We start from the raw sequence: 17,803 nt of genomic DNA on the forward strand, positions 1-17,803 counted from the left end.
CACCCAAGATCGCTTCAGCTTGAGTTGACGAACAGATGGCCGGACATTCTCCTTCAGGATTTTTTGGTAGACAGTAGAATTCATGGTTCCATCTATCACAGCAAGTCTTCCAGGTCCTGAAGCGGCAAAACAACCCCAGACCATCACACTACCACCACCATATTTTACTGTTGGTATGATGTTCTTTTTCTGAAATGCTGTGTTCCTTTTACGCCAGATGTAACGGGACATTTGCCTTCCAAAAAGTTTAACTTTTGACTCATCAGTCCACAAGGTATTTTCCCAAAAGTCTTGGCAATCATTGAGATGTTTCTTAGCAAAATTGAGACGAGCCCTAATGTTCTTTTTGCTTAAAAGTGGTTTGCGTCTTGGAAATCTGCCATGCAGGCTGTTTTTGCCCAGTCTCTTTCTTATGGTGGAGTCGTGAACACTGACCTTAATTGAGGCAAGTGAGGCCTGCAGTTCTTTAGACGTTGTCCTGGGGTCTTTTGTGACCTCTCGGATGAGTCGTCCCTGCGCTCTTGGGGTAATTTTGGTCGGCCGGCCACTCCTGGGAAGGTTCACCACTGTTCCATGTTTTTGCCATTTGTGGATAATGGCTCTCACTGTGGTTCGCTGGAGTCCCAAAGCTTTAGAAATGGCTTTATAACCTTTACCAGACTGATAGATCTCAATTACTTCTGTTCTCATTTATTCCTGAATTTCTTTGGATCTTGGCATGATGTCTAGCTTTTGAGGTGCTTTTGGTCTACTTCTCTGTGTCAGGCAGCTCCTATTTAAGTGATTTCTTGATTGAAACAGGTGTAGCAGTAATCAGGCCTGGGGGTGGCTACGGAAATTGAACTCAGGTGTGATACACCACAGTTAGGTTATTTTTTAACAAGGGGGCAATTTCTTTTTCACACAGGGCCATGTAGGTTTGGATTTTTTTTCTCCCTAAATAATAAAAACCATCATTTAAAAACTGCATTTTGTGTTTACTTGTGTTATATTTGACTAATGGTTAAATGTGTTTGATGATCAGAAACATTTTGTGTGACAAACATGCAAAAGAATAAGAAATCAGGAAGGGGGCAAATAGTTTTTCACACCACTGTATGTAGATATGTATATATATATGTGTCAATCTATCTATGTATGTATGTCTAGATATATATATATATATATATATATATATATATATATGTAGATATGTATATATATGTGTCTGTGTGTGTATATATATATATATATATATATATATATATATATATATATATATATATGTATATATATATATATATATATATATATATATATATATATATATATATATATATAAATATATGTATATATATATATATATATATATATATATATATATATATATATATATATATATATATATATATATATGTGTGTGTGTATGTATATGTGTGTGTTTATGTATGTGTGTATATATATGTTGATATGTGTATATATATATATATATATATGTGTATATATATGTGGATGTGTATATGTATATATATATGTAGATATGTATATATATGTATATGTATATATATGTTTATGTGTGTGTGTGTGTGTATATTATATATATAAAAGACAGCAACACTCATAACAATGACAACACAATTACATTGACAATCATGTTACGTTATTTTTAAAATGTTTCCTTTTTTTTTCATAACCTCTTTAACACACTACTTCTCCGCTGCGAATCACGGGTATTTTGCTAGTATTGTATATACAGTAGTTAGTGGGCTGTATTGCTCTGTCTGTGGTTTGGGGCTCTCTGGTGCCCCCTTGTGGGTGCAACAAATAAAGAGCAGCACCCTGACTGGTGACAGTCTTATACCTAGCTTTGCCACTACCACCCCACAGCTCTGAAATTCAATTCGGTGTGGTCATTGAATGAACTAATGTTTAATTGAAAGCTTAATATAGAATGATATTAAATATACCTCTGTAGCATTTAAAAGAATTTGTATAAAATGGCAGCATAACATAGAGTATTAAAGACATCTCCAGGAAGAGATACACTCATAGTCAGTCAGTCATTTTCTAACCCACTTAGTCCACCTATCCCAGCTATCTTAGGGCACAAGGCAGGAACAAACCCTGGACAGTGCGCCAGTCCATCGCAGGGCAAACACACACACACACACATCAACCCCAACCACACACACGGGACAATTTAGGAACCTAGCCTGCATGTCTTTGGACTGTGGAGGGAAATGCACACAGACAGAGGGAGAACATGCAGACTCCATGCAGGGAGGACCTGAGATGTAAACCCTGGTCTTCTTATTGCGAGGCAGCAGCTCTACCACTGCGGCACCATGCCATCCTGCACTGGTAATGTCATGAGAGTTTTTGTGAAAAAATACAGAGAGGCCATAAACAGAACATTTAGGTAGCATTGTAGGTTAAATCCCAGGCTGAAAGGAACATGACATGCAGACTGCTATTACACGTATTTTAGCAAGGCTGTTCATTTCCTGGAAAGAAATACTTTGTGCTTTCCCAGTATGAGCTGTTACAAGACAGTAGGCACATTTCCTCTCTAAAAACTAGAGTTCTTCAAAACACACAAAATGACACCATATCTTATGAAGAAAGAGGTCTGCTGTATCTCAAATGTAATGTTGACACATTAAAATTAATATCATCTACCCTCGGGAACCTTGGAAAAACAACTGGCAGTGCTGTTCTCACATCAAAATGTCCTAAATTAAAAACCAGAGTCCTTGCTTTAACTTCAGCTGACAGGTCAGGCCATCACTTATCTTGTTTTCTTGCTGAGGTACATTAGCACTGCTGGCTAATGATAGTAATAATAATTATTATTATTCGTATTGTTATAATTTCCAGGCACTTGCAATTGAATTGCTTCAGCTGTTTTTTTTTACTTTCAGAAAGATGATTATGTAAGTTACTGTAATTTACTTCATAATTAATGGGTAATGTGGGCTAATTTATTTGACTGTATCAGTTGAGATAATTGTATTGAATTATCATAATGGTTTGTTACAATAAAATTTATTCCAAGTTAGGTTTCTCTTCTAATGCTCTTCCTAAACATCTTTCAAATATTCCTTGGGGTATACTAGACACAAATTCTATGTACCATGTTTAGTCGAGCCAATATGCTTAAACAAGTGTACTAATATCAAGTCAAATATGGAAAATCTACTACCGTATTTAGTTCTGTACCACGCGCCCTTGTGTAAATCGCGCACCCTAATTTTTACAAAGAAAATCACGAAAAAAAACTACCCCGTGTACGACGCGTGTTGTCATTGTATAGGAAGAGTTTAGGGCACATTTTCCGCGAAATGCCCTTCTGTTTTTGTTGCATGACGAAAGAGCGAGCGAGAGAGAGAGCGTGTGAGCAAACGAGCAAGCGAGAGAGAGAGCGCACGAGTGAACGTGAGAGAGAGAGAGCGCACGAGCGAGCGCGAGAGAGAGAGAGAGAGTGTGCGAGCGAGAGAGAGAGAGAGCGCGCGAGCAAGAGAGAGAGAGAGGGTGAGAGAGAGAGAGCGCGAGCAAACGAGCGAGCGAGAGAGAGAGCGCACGAGTGAGCGTGAGAGAGAGAGAGAGAGCACAAGCAAGCACGAGAGAGAGAGAGGGCGAGAGAGAGAGAGAGAGCGCGAGAGAGAGCAATCGAATGAGCAAGAGAGAGAGAGCGAGCGAGAGAGCCCAAGCAGAAGAAGTAAACATTACAGAAAAAAAATTTCCTCGTGTATGATGCGTACCTGATTTTCTAATGCTAATTTTCGGGGAAAAATGTGTAAATTTCACGAGTAAATACGGTATTTTCATTCCAAAATTATATTCCTGGATTTAAAATGCAGTTAGTTATGATGAAGATCTCAGGCTACAATATGTACAGTACGTCCTAAGAGCTATTGGCATTCAAGACAGGGCACCTGCAGGCTTGTAGGTTTTCATTGTTGCTTCTAATTAGGAGACATTTGTTTTAATAAAGAGACTATGCACTGTCAATTATACCTGTTCACATTTTACTATTGTATATGATAATTATTAACAGAGACTAATTTCAATGATGTGGTATGCTGGCACCTATTGTCACCTCTGTTCCTTGTCCAGTTTTACCCTGGCACCACCTAGCCAGCCTGACACATGTTCAATACATATACTGTATATATACTATCACGCATGCATATGTGTGGGTCACTCTCGAGGGATCATCTGAGGTAGCTAATACCAGCCTGGGTCGAGAGGGGGCACTAATGCCAACCTTTTCCTTTTTTTGTTCCCTCCACAGTACCCAGAAGAGCAACTGACTCCACCACTTCCGGTCCCCCACCTATAAAGCCCACAACTGAAACAGACTGCAGTACAGGACGGAGCTCCTGGTAGCCTGACAGAACTACCCATTCATTATACTGGCGCACACAGCCGCACTTTTAGTTGTTGTTTTTTTTTTTAACTAAATTAAACAGGGATGATCAGGTTGGTACCCCAACATTTATCTATGGGCCTTGAAATATAAAAAATTTATATATTGTGGAAAGATCAGCCTCGATCCAGACAGACACCGACTCACAATGTCCTTAAAGCACACACTTTAATTTTCTTTTCCTGCACACAACACCAAACAGTGCCCAAACCAACAATGATATTCACAGTTCTCTCTTTTCTTTCTCTGCTGCTGCCTCCACTCCTCCCATCGCAAGCTCCTTCCTCTGCCTCTCGACTCCGGCTCCCTGAGTGGAGTGAGGTGGCCTCCTTTATGCTGCACCCGGAAATAATAAACGTTATCACGGATTCCCGGCACTGTTTTCTCAAGGTAAGGATATGCTTCTTGCTTGCTTATTCTGCTTGCGGCAGTTATTGTGGATGAGATTTTGACAGCTGCCTTCCACAACCCTGCCATAGGTAGGTAGGTTAAGGAAGATGGATGGATGCTTATAACGTCTCTTCAGTTCTTGTCACTTGATTGATTTTCCTCTCACTGGAGCACATGCATGATTGATCAGTCCTGTGGCAGCAGGCAATATCTTTGCGAAATAACAAAATTTGATTTGATATACTATTATTAATCCCTGAGGGGAAGTATCCACCTCCACATTTGGAGGTCAGAGTGCAGGGTCAGCCATTGTTCAGCTGCCCTGGAGTGCTTTTCAGGTTAAGGGCCTCAACTCATAATGATCAGTAATGGGATTTGAGCCAATAAAATTCCCGATACCAGTGCAAATCCTTAGCCTCAGAGTCACCAGTCCACCCTCAAAATAAGCCTCTGTGTAGTGAAAGACTATAAGCGATCATAAGCGTCATTTTTTGCAGTTATTGTTGTCTACAGAAAAGAGAAAACAATTCACATCTGGATGTCACCGTTCAGTAATGTCTATAACAGCATTTGGGAACAGCTTTCCAGGGCGAGTCCACACCTTTGGCCCTGAAGCCAAAGAAGAAAACTAAGTGGAGTGAAACGCACGGCCAACTCTCTTTTTAAAATGGCTGAAGCTGACAACTATTGTTTGCTTTTTGCGTATTTTCCTTATGTGCTTTATAGATTTTGTATGCTCATTTTCGGTTTTTAAATAAAGAAGAATCTGAATTGATCATTAGTTTCTATTTTCAGTTTGTATTTAATATTGATAAAAATATTTTGGTGATTTTTATTTTTTTATGGGCGATGCCATGTTGGTAATGTTTTATTGAACTGTTGTCATTGAAATGAACCAGATGATCACTCCTCATGACATCACCTTTGCAACGGGATAAAAGGACACCACATAACGCTCTGTCTCTATCTGAGATTGTGGGTGTTCTACGAAAAAATATAGATGGCAAACTTTGTGTATCTTCACTATTCTGGTTTCAAACTTTATAGTTTCGTCTCTTTGACTTTGATTTCCATTCAATGTATTGGGCTTTGGCACCATTCTTGTCTACTTTCCAGTCCTGACCTTCATTTTGTTTATCGATATCATATTTTCTCCTCATCCCTTTAACTTGTTAAATGTTATTTTTCATTGCAGCAGTCGTAATGGATGGCACACATGGACTAGAGTCTTGACTGGGACTGAATTTGATTTTCCTCTGGGTGCCCTGGTTTCCTCCCACAGTCCAAAGACATGCAGGTTAGGTGAACTGGTGATACTAAATAGGCCCTAATGGGTGTCTGGGGTGTATGTGTGTGCCCTGTAATGGACTGGTGCACTGTGCTAGCTAGGATAGGCTAGATAGGATAGTCCCTGTTCAGGACAAAATAGGCAATGACTGACTGGTTTAAATAACTTGAACATAAACAAATCAGGTCAGGGTGGGAACATGCACTTGTACTTGTTGCCGCACCCACCACACGACAAAACAGCTCAGGACAGCCCAGCCAGATACTCAGTCCAGTCCCTCCCTTAGGAAATGACCATCTATCTGCCACAGAAAGGTGTTATGTGGGCATCCCCTTGGCCTGGTCCAGCCACTCAGGATTCTCAAAAATAAGGATCCTGCGAGCTGGATCACCCTTGGGGTTAGATCCTCACAAAGACGCCCACAGGGAATGCTGGGACCTGTAGTCCTGTGAGGCAGCCTTGTTGTGTTCTGTGTGGGGCCACCAGGTGGAGCTGAAGGGATTCACAAATACTGCTTTTGAGGACTTTGGATTGACTCAGAAGTACTTCCATCGAGTATGCCCTTGCATCGGAAGTACTCCCAGGTACAGACATTGTGATCTGTAGCAAGAGTAGGGTGTAGGTTGAGGAGACCCTGAAGAGGTGGAGATATGATTCGGAGAGGAGAGGAATGAAGGTCAGTAGGAACAAGGCAGAATACATGTGTGTAAATGAGAGGGAGGTCAGTAGAATGGTGAGGATTCAAGGAGTAGAATTGGCGAAGGTGGATATGGATGAGTTTATATACTTAGGATCAACAGTACAGAGTAATGGGGAGCGTGGAAGAGAGGTGAACAAGAGAGTGCAGGCAGGGTGGAGTGGGTGGAGAAGAGTATCAGGAGTAATTTGTGACAGATGGGTATCAGCAAGAGTGAAAGGGAAGGTCTACAGGATGGTAGTGAGACCAGCTATGTTATATGGACTGGAGATGCTGGCACTGACCAGAAAGCAGGAGACAGAGCTGGAGGTGGCAGAGTTAAAGATGCTAAAATTTGCATTGGGTGTGACGAGGATGGACAGGATTAGACATGAGGACATTAGGGGGTCAGCTCAAGTTGGACGGTTGGGTGATAAAGTCAGAGAGGCGAGATTGCATTGGTTTGGACATGTGCAGAGGAGAGACGCTGGGTATATTGGGAAAAGGATGTTAAGGATAGAGCTGCCAGGTAAGAGGAAAAAAGGAAGACCTAAGTGAAGGTTTATGGATGTGGTGAGAGAGGACATGCAGGTGATGGGTGTCACAGAACATGATGCAGAGGACAGAAAGATATGGAAGAAGATGATCCACTGTGGCAACCCTTAACAGGAGCAGCTGAAAGAAGAAGAAGAAGATCAGAAGTACTCCCAGGTCCAAGGTAAAAGAGACTGCTTGGCCTCAACCAGATGGGTGTGGAGGATGAACAAAGTTTGCCTGGGAGGAGTGAAGGAGAAGAAAGAGAGAGAAGAATTGTGTTGTGTAACATTTATGCCACATTTGGAACCTTTGTGTAAAGAGGAGAACGGGTTTGGGAGCGTACGGATCCACCACACAGTGAACCACCCGGATTGAGATCTAAGAGCAGCCGTGCAATGGTGACACCTCATCACCACACTGAACAGTGTGAGGTTTTTTACCGCCGGGTTTTCTCTGCAAGTTGGAGGACCTGCTTGCAGGGCTGGATGTGGGTTAACGTCATACCCAGAATAGAGCAATTGCAGGTTAAGGGCTTTGCTCAGGGCACTTATGGGATTAGTTCCAGTAGGCCATGTCCAGGAAAAAGCCGGTTAGGCAATGACTGACTTGTTTAAATAACCTGAACATGAACAGGTCAGGTTGGGAAACATGCAGTCACCATATGATGAAATAGCTCAGGATCCCCAGGTAGACACGTGGTCCAGTCCCACCCTCAGAAAATGACCCTCTCTCTGCCGTAGGGCGTTTATGGGATTTGAACCGGTAACTTTCCGATTGCAGCACAGATCCCTAATAATAATAATAATAATAATAATAATAATAATAATAATAATTCTTTACATTTATATAGTGCTTTTCTTAGTACTCAAAGCGCTCTCCACACAGGGAAGACCCGGGAAGCGAACCCACAATCTCCTTACTGCAAAGCAACAGCACCACTACTGCCCATCCCTCTGGGTAAAGCATTAGAGAAAATAAACCTTTAATTATACTGGGACTTGTAGCTATGAGATTGTGTCTGAGGTTTGGGGTGCTGCAACGCCCCCAGGTGGTCACACAGTTCACATTGCAATAATGAAGTTTGTGTAAGTAACGTAGAATTTGCTAAAGTATCTTATGTGTGGTCAGGACAGAGTTAAAAAAATCTCAGTGTAATTACTAAACATTTGCAGGACGTGATGATATCAAGTTGTTTTCCATTTATTTTGGTAGATGGAACTAATATCTTTCTCTTTCTAAAGGCTGTATCTATCTATTTTGTTTTCCTCCCACTTAGTTAAAAAAAGTCATCAGAGCTCCATTTAATGTAATTTGATGTCCTACTGTTAAATCATGCCACGAATGAATCAGTGCATTCAAAAAAAAAAAAAAGAAAACAAGTGCAGAAAATGTATAAATTGTGTGAGTCAGAGGTGAAATTTCTCATAATACGGAAAGGAGAGCACCTAACAAAAAAATTAAATTGCATAACCACTGAGTAAGGTTTCAATAAACTCTTATCATTCTCAAGCAAACTAGACACCTCAAGCAAAGACAGAACTGTGCACTCCGTGTCCCTAAAGCCCCAGTACTTTAGTATGCAAGAAGGGGCTGAAGGACCACAGCACAGTGCAGGGCTCTGTACAATATGGCTGCTGCCATATTAACTCTTTTAGGGTGGATGTCGACTTTTGTCGACCCAAGGGGTTGAGGGCGATAAAAGCTGTAAACGTTGATAAAAGTCACCATTACGTGATAGGTAGACCCTCTTGGCTAGGAGGACTGTCAGACTCGTTGACTCGACGTCAAATCCCCGCGTATGCGTGAGTAGCATGGAGTAAACAGCGTCTAGAATGGCATCGACATTGGGCGAGACAGCAAGGCGAATGTGCGAAGCAAAATACTCTGTGTGTGTAATTTATTTATTTTTGTGTTATCGCTGAATTGGACTCTAACTTATCGAACTGCAATTTTGATGCAAGTTGGTCCAGAGATCGAAAACTGATTGGCCCCCAGCTGGTTGTGTAGCCGACACACCTCAGATAACTACAGAGACATCAATCTGTGGGAGATAAGCTGGCTACTGGACTTCACCAAACAACACGGTGCGCTAGTGGACACTACGGATTAGCGGCCACTCAACTACTTCAAGCTGTTTTTAACAGTAAGCACCATTCAGCTTATGAGTGATGAGACAAAATAGGGATGTTATGAGTGGGGGGATTTACATACTATAGGGGCACTTGTCATGAGTAGGCATTTTATGGTGATTTATGTGTTAAACCATTGCTTTGATTTTTCGGGGAAAATATTCAGCCCTGGGACAATGAAAAAAAAAATTAATGTTTGTTCAATAGCAAATTTTTGACTTTAGTACTGATACCAGCTTTGACACCTTAGTTCTGATACCAAAATGATACTGAAACAAATAACGGACAACTCTGAATTTTTACAGAAAATAATAATGAAAATTATTTGACGATTAATGATCGGCAGGGTGGACAGAGGTGCAAATGAAACTGAATGCTAAAGGACAGAAGCTACCTCAGCGTTATCTATTTGTGTATTTACTAACATTTGCTAGATTAGTGGTAGCGTTAAGGTTCACATCCTGGGTCCTCCCTGCATGAAATGTACATGTTTTCCCCGTGTCTGTTTGGGTTTTCCTCGGGGTGCTCTGTTTTTCCCCCACAGTCCAAAGACACGCAGGTTAGGTGAATCAGTGATGCTAAATTGACCCTAATGGGTGTCTGGGGTGTATGTGTGTGCCCTCTGAGGGCCTGGTGCCCTGTCCAGAGTTTGTTCCCCATCTTGCACCCTTATGCTAGTTAGGATAGGCTCCCGTGGACCCCCCATGACCCTGTTCAGGACAAAGCCAGTTAGGCAATGACTGACTGGTTTAACTCTTTGAGGGCTGAATACTACAGTACATGGCTACACATCAGCTACATGGATGTGGTCAGCACCACGATCAGCTGATGTCGGTACCTCACATTCGTTTTTTATTTTCATCTCCAGATCACCTGCATCAAAATCGGAGTCCGACAAGTCAGAGTCCAATTCAGCGATAATACGCAAAATGTCACTCACAAAGTATTTTGCTTTGCACATTTGCTTTGGTCTCTCGTCAGATGTTGATGCAATTTTAGAGGTTGTTTGCTCTTCGCTATTTATGCATGAGCAGGGAGTGGAGGTCAAATCAACGTACAGTAGCTAACTTTCCTTCTAGCAAAGAGAGTCAAACTAAAATGTAACAGTGAATTTTGTTGCTGTTTACAGCCGATTACCATCATCTACCCCTGAATTGAAACAAAAGTTGACATCCGCCCTGAAAGAAGGTCAGGTCAGATCAGATTGGGGCACTGCCGCACCCACCACACAATGAAACAGCTCAGGATCCTGGTTGGCAATCCCCCAGGCAGACACACATGTATGATAAAATAAGAGTTTATAAAAAATGTATTAGGAACCAGCAGTTGTATTATCAGTAATAACTGTTGTAGAAGAATCATTTTAGGTAACATAGCATTTATCTTAAAGAAATAGCATCAAGGGTTAATAAATATCAGAAAGCTGATCAGGCATATCAGGAAACCAGATAACGGTCAAGTGAACAACAGACACAAAGATGTAATACACAAAATATACTGAAAGATGACTAAGATGTTAGCAGATGTCCCGTGAACAACCAGACCAGACAGTTGTTCGATTACACAGAAATTTCAAGGGTGGTGGCTCAACCCAGAAGGTATAAGAAAAGCCAGACTATACTTTTATTTTATATAAGTCACTTGGGTGTAAACCAACGAACCAACCCCAGTAAATGTATGCATTGATTGACATCATATATAAATTCAATAGTTCACAAAATGAACTTCTATCCTTTGTTTCTCTGATCGTTCTGACCTGTTGTAACAGCCTGCTGTGAAAGATGCTCCCTCCTCAGTTTGGTGCTGCTGGTGCAATAAGTGAGGGAGATGGGCTCCTGCCTCATTACTGACTGAAAGGTTTTATCAGATTTGTCCTGTTAGATGATAAGTTTCTTTAATTAAGATGTCGATTTCTACCACAGGTCAGGTCAGGTTGAGGAGCATCCACTGGCACAGCACGTTGCTGCACCCACCACAAAATGAAACAGCTTGGGATCCCGGTTGGCAACCCCCCAGGCAGACATGCAGTCCAATCCCACCCTCTAGAAATGACCCTCTATCTGCTGCAGCCAGGTGTTATGTGGATGTCCCCTTGGCCTGGTCCAGCTGCTCAGGTCCTCAGAAATGATGATCCTCTAAACAGGATCACCCTCAGGGAATCGCGCCACATGCCTATAGTGCCATAACTGCCGCTCCCTCACCATGCAGGTAATGTGGCTCATGCGGGACTCCATCAGTAACTGCTCATTTGATACAAAGTCAAAGCAGCATTACCCAAGGATTTTCCGGAGAGACACAGTACCAAAGGAGTCCAGTCTTCATCTTAAGTCACTGGATAGCGTCCATGTCTCACAAACATATAGCAAAAGAGGGAGCACCAGGACTCTAAAGACTTGGACCTTAGTCCTTTTGCAGAGATATCGGAAGCGCCACACACTCCTTTCCAGCGATTCCAATTCTCTCCCAATCTGTCTACTGACTTTGTAGCAGTGCTACTTTATAAGAACTGCATCTCCCAGCAGTCCTTGCTGGGGTCAAAGGTGGCCACAGGTAGTTAAAAGGAGGGCAGAGGGCAAAGAGAAGAAACGTTTTGTTTTGTTTTGTTGCGGTTATCTGTCGTTTCTGCTTGCTGTTATTGGAACTCTAATCTTTTTGTCCTGGACTGTATTCGTTTGTTGGGGTCTGGATTGTCTGTCTACCTGTGCACTGAGAACTGTGTTGGATTATTTGGTTTTCCGGAAGAGTAGAGCGCTCCTGAATCAACCATCTGATTTCATCCACATCATCAGTAACTACTGGTAGGACTGTATTTTTCCTTCTCCTTTTCAACATACAGATCGCTGGACTTAACTTGGTCACTTTCATCTTCATCCGGGTTGGTTTATATGGACTTTGCTGTGTGGTGTTTGTGTTTATATGTAATATCGCCGAAGGGGTCAGGGGTGGTATTACTGTTTTCATTAATTATTTCGGGTCATTATATTTGTAATTGTTTGCCTTTCCCAGTGTGCTTTATTGTCTCTGTTGTGAGTGTGTGTGGGTCGATCCAAGGCTGGGAATGTTCCTGGGATCTCTTCAATTAAAATAAATAAATCACCGTCATCTTTGATGGTGTGAATCTTAGTGGCCCCTGACCGCTACAACTTCATAGGAAGAGTCACCAGAGACATGAATATCACTTCCGAGGTAAACCTCTCGACAAGGTCGACACTCTCTCCGCAGACAGACACACTGATGATGGCTGTGCCCAAGAGGTCATTGAAGGCCTGGATCTTTGTTTTTATCAGGACACTCAACAAGCTCAGACACTCAGACTCATCACTCAGTCTCTCGAGAGCCCCCTTCAGAGCCTCCATTGACTCCGCGAAGATCACAGCATCGTCACCGAATTCAAGATGAGTGAATCTTTCTTCACAAACAGATACCCCACAACAGCTGGACCCCACGACCCTGCCCAAAACCCAATCCATGCAAGCACTGAACACAATAGGAGCAAAAACATACCCCTGATGAACCCCAGAATCAATCTGGAAAAATGCAGACTGCACATCCAGCCCAGCAACAATATACAAAAAAATAGAAAATGACGGCTCCCATGAAGAGCAAAATGGTTTAGGAAAAGAGAAAATCCAAACTCAACATTGCCAAATATTATTCTCACATGACGTTAAAATGCAGAAATTAACTCTGCAGTATTGAATGGAAAAAAAAGGCAATGAAAAAACAAGAAAGAAAAACATAAAAAAATTAAACATGAAACCAAAATGCATATGCTTGAACTTGTGTGAGAATGTATGTGTGTATATGTGTAGGCGAGTAAACAGCTTTCTGGTAGTTCAGGAATTTAAGTGCTCCCTGAACCTAACGTTTGGCAATGGGAGTGGAGGAGTTTTCTGTATCACCACCATTGCCTTTCCTGCCTTTACTTGGTGACGCATCTGTGGTTTGGACCGACTCAATTAAATCTATTCAGATGTACTTGTTGGCCTGCATGATGCGAGTGCCCCATTTCTGGATTTCAAAACAGCCTGTATGTTTTTCACACTTATGGTACTTCAAACTCTTATGTTGATGTTTCAGCACTCATGAGGCACTTCAGTTGCTCAAAGCTATTTGTGAAACGGGTCTCACTTCATCAGCGGGGCCAGCTGATGGATGGGTTTGATCAACATAAATGCAGCTGGTCCAACAAAGCATTGCATTTCTGGTGTGTCTCAGCGAAAAAAAAAAAAAATGATTGAAATCAGATCACCGAAAAATCTTCACTAATGCATGGTGTGGTTTAGATTTTACAGTTCAGACAGAACTCTCCGCATACCTCTCCACAGAGAATAGTACAGAGGAAGAAACCACGAAATGGAAAAATACAGGTGTTTGGTATTAGAACATTAGACCAATTTTGATGTGAATAGTCCATTCAATCCAAAAAAGCTCATCAGTCCTAATGATAAGAAGAAGAAGAAGAAGAAGAAGAAGAAGAAGAAGAAGAAGAAGAAGAAGGTTTCTTCGGGCTGTGACCTCCAGTACACGTAGGTATGGTTTACAACTGTGCGTAAAGCAGTAGGGATGAGGACCAGCACCTCCAAATCTGCGGCAATGGTCCTCAGTAAGAAAAAGGTGGACTGTCCTCTCCTAGTGTGAAGTGAGCTACTTCCTTAAGTGGAGGAGTTTACTGTAAGTACCTCGGAGTCTTGTTCATGAGTGAGGGGAAAAGGGATGGTGAGATCGACAGATGGATTGGGATGGTGAGCGTAGTCATACAGCCGCTATACCGAGCCCTAGTGTTGAAGAGGGTGCTAAGCCAGAAGGTGAACGTCTCAATTTACCAGCCGATCTACATTCCTAACCTTACCTATGATCATGAGATTTGGGTAATGACTGAAGGAATGAAATCGCAGGTGCAAGCAGCTGAAATTATGTTTTTGAGCTCTCAATCAGAGATAGGGTGAAAGGTATAGACATCCAGGAGAAGCTTGGAGTAGAGCCGCTGACCATCTGCATCGAGAGGAGCAAACTGTAGTGGTTCAGGCATCTGATATGGATGCCTGCCTGTGGAGGATATTTTGGCCACAACCAGCTTGGTGGAGACCCCAGGGAAGACTCAATGGGAGGGTTACATCTCCCAGATGGCCTTTGAATGCCATGGGATCCCATAGCATGGGTTGGTAAGTGTGGCTGGAGAAAGGAACATATGGACCTCACTGCTAGAACTGTTGCTCTCATGACCTGGTGTTGGATAAACACAGCAAAATGAATGAATGAATGAATTTGGAAGAGTAACAACTCTGTCATGGACGATGCCAGTTTTGTATTCTTTAAGTGACTTGAGAACAGACCCCCTTCCGCTAATTAAAAGCTCTCACTGCGCCACTTTGTAGAGAACAATTTGCAAAGTGATTTCCTACATTATTGCTACTTTGCATAAAAAAAAGTTGCCGAATGTCTAATGTCTGCTGTGGTAACGGTGCCCCCTGGCAGGCTTGGCACATTAGCACAAATACACTCAAAGTGTCTGAGTGAATGATTCCCAGGCAATACCCGCTACTCACTGGGGTGGGCATTCGGAGAGCAGAAACGCAAATCAAGCCCTTCATTTCAGCCTCCCTAAAATACGAACTCATAATTCTCTTCTGTCACTATCATTTTTTTTTGCTTTCCCTGTCAACACCAAACTCCACTGCTTTTCAGTCCCACAAGGTCGAGAAAATAAACAGGACTTATTTAGCTCAATTTATTTTTAGTATAACTTCATTCAATCTGTAATTGCTTCCGACAGCTTAAAAGTACAGTATATATATAAGTTGAAAGGAAAATACGATGGAGGAAAACAGAGAAATGAAAATTATGTATTTAGCGCAATGTAGAAATAAAGAAGAGAAGAACATCTAAAGGGGGCTGACAAAAGAAAAACAGGAAAGCCTGTCAGGAGAAAAAGAAAAAAATTATAAAATCAAATTTGAACGCTGATCTGGCTGCCTCCGCAGTCAGGATACAAACTGCAAAGCGGCCTATTTAAAGATGGGCACAGTGAGAATATTTCCACGGGCATTCATTTTAATGTCATGTTACCCCCTGTCCTTCTGCCTCTGTTGACTTATCTTTATATCCTTGACGGTCACAGAAAGCCCTAAATCACTGTCAGCCATTGTTGATGTATTCCCTTCTATGAAAGCAGCTTCAGTCAACCACACACCTGGGACGGCAGCCTACACAATGACACATGTAACATCAGCCTTCTGTATCCAAATATGTCCAAGTGGGGTTTGGAGGGGCCAACTCAACATGAATTATAAGCTAATTACCAATGGTGAGCCCCCTCCCCAGGTCAGTTCAGGTCAGGTTGGGGAGCATGCACTGGTACAGTGTGTTGTCACACTCACCACACGACAAAACAGCTTGGGATCCCAGTTGGCCAAGCAGACACACGGTTCAGACTCACTCTCCGGAAATATCTCTCCATCTACCACAGCCAGGTTTTACGTGGGTGTCCCCTTGGCCTGGTCCAGCCACTCAGGTCCTCAACAGTGATCGCCCTCAAGTAATCGTGCCACATGGCTGTAACTGACACTCCCTCACAAAGCAGGTAATGTGTCTCATTGAGGACTCCATGAGCAACCACTCTTTCAACACAAAGTCAAACCAGCGGTACCCAAGGATTCTCCAAAGAGATACAGCACCAAAGGAGTCCAGTCTTTGTCTCGGGTCACTAAGTAGCGTCAATGTCTCACAACCATATAGCAACACAGGAAGCACCAACACTCTAAAGACTTGGACCTTCGTCCGTTTGCAGAGATATCGGGAGCACCACACACCCCTTTCCAGTGACCTCATGACCCCCCATGCTCTCCCAATCCGTCTACTGACTTCATAGGAGGAGTCACCAGAGACATGAATGTCACTGCCAAAGTAAGTAAACCTCTCGATGAGGTCGACACTCTCTCCGCAAACAGACACACTGCAGATGGCCGTGCCCAAGAGCTCATTAAAGGCCTGGCTCTTCGGTTTTTATCAGAACACTCGCAAGCTCAGACACTCAGACTTCCCCAGAATCATCAAGTAAGATTTCAATGCTGCCCCCTTGTGGCCCACTTGAATTTTCCTATGCAGATGTTTTTTCAAAGAAAATCTACACATACCCAACTTCAAGGTGGTCCTGAATGTTAATTTCAAAGAACTTACTTAAAGATTGCAGTTGAATTATATTTCAGTTTATCATTTTAGAATTCTGGAAAATGCACACAACAGTCTTTCAAATGTTAAATGTACTGTATTGGATCATTTGGGGCACTGATACTGTGCTGTTACACCCCCTTACTGGTCACTATATAGATATATATATTTATATATACATACACATACAGGGTAAGTCAAAATTATGTTAACACTAAAGGATTATTTTTATCTCGACCACACCTTTCCAGGTTGATGGATAGGTTATGGTGGACCATTGCCATGGCCTCCACACTCCCTTCGTTTGACACCCTGTGATTTCTGGTTATGGGGTATGGTGAAGGAGTGCGTGTATAGTAGGAGAGTTTGTGATATCAATGACCTGTAGGACAGAATAAGGACTGTGGTATCATCTATTCCCCGCGAAATGTGTGTCCAGGCTTTAAATGGTACTGTTGCTCGTTATTTTTTTTGTGTTGAACATGATGGCGAACAGGTTGAGACATTCCTGTAAATCATCTTGCACATATGAAGTATATTTTGTGAATAAATTGTTTCCGCCACTCAAATGTTAACATAATTTTATATTGTGGCGGACAGCCAGCTGCTCAACCTGGCCGGGACGCCCAAAGAAGGATGGGGGAAGGCAGCTACTGTGGTTCACTGCGTCCCCGAAGACACCAGATGGCGAGTTCCCTGCAGCATAGCAGTGCTCCGGATTCCCGCAGGGCATCATGGAATCTGTAGTTCGGCATCACAGCCCTGCTGGGTACCATGGGTGCTACCAGGAGACATTGCAGGAAGATCTGGGGATTTGTATTTTCCATATAGCCTGGAAGTACTCCCAAGTCACGGGGTTGGAAGCCCCAAAGTACTTCTGGTCTGAACATAAATCTCAAGTCCTCCATCTGACCCAGAAGTGCTGGCAAGTAACAAGAACTATAAAAAGGACTAATATAAAGGACTACTGAAGACCCAGCAAGCGAGCTGGAGTTGGGAGGTAGTAGGACACAGCTTGCTGGGAGGAGAGAATTGTGCTGATTATTGTTGTTTTACCTGTGTGTGGTGGCGGAGGTGCTTTTGGGCACTATTTCAAGAAGAAAGAGAATTAAACAAATTCTTGGTGATTTTACCCTGTGTTCAGGATATATATATATATATATATATACACAGCATATATATATATACAGTATATATATATATTT

General features: G+C 42.3%; 1 protein-coding gene across 1 annotated transcript in view; it reads right to left on the reverse strand.

Moving 5' to 3' along the window:
* galr1a (galanin receptor 1a) overlaps nt 1–17,803 on the reverse strand; it is a 414,821-nt gene that overhangs the window by 15,684 nt on the left and 381,334 nt on the right. The gene's annotated exons all lie outside the window — the stretch shown is intronic.

This window comes from Erpetoichthys calabaricus, chromosome 13 (genome assembly GCF_900747795.2).
Source record: "Erpetoichthys calabaricus chromosome 13, fErpCal1.3, whole genome shotgun sequence".
NCBI lineage: Eukaryota > Metazoa > Chordata > Cladistia > Polypteriformes > Polypteridae > Erpetoichthys > Erpetoichthys calabaricus.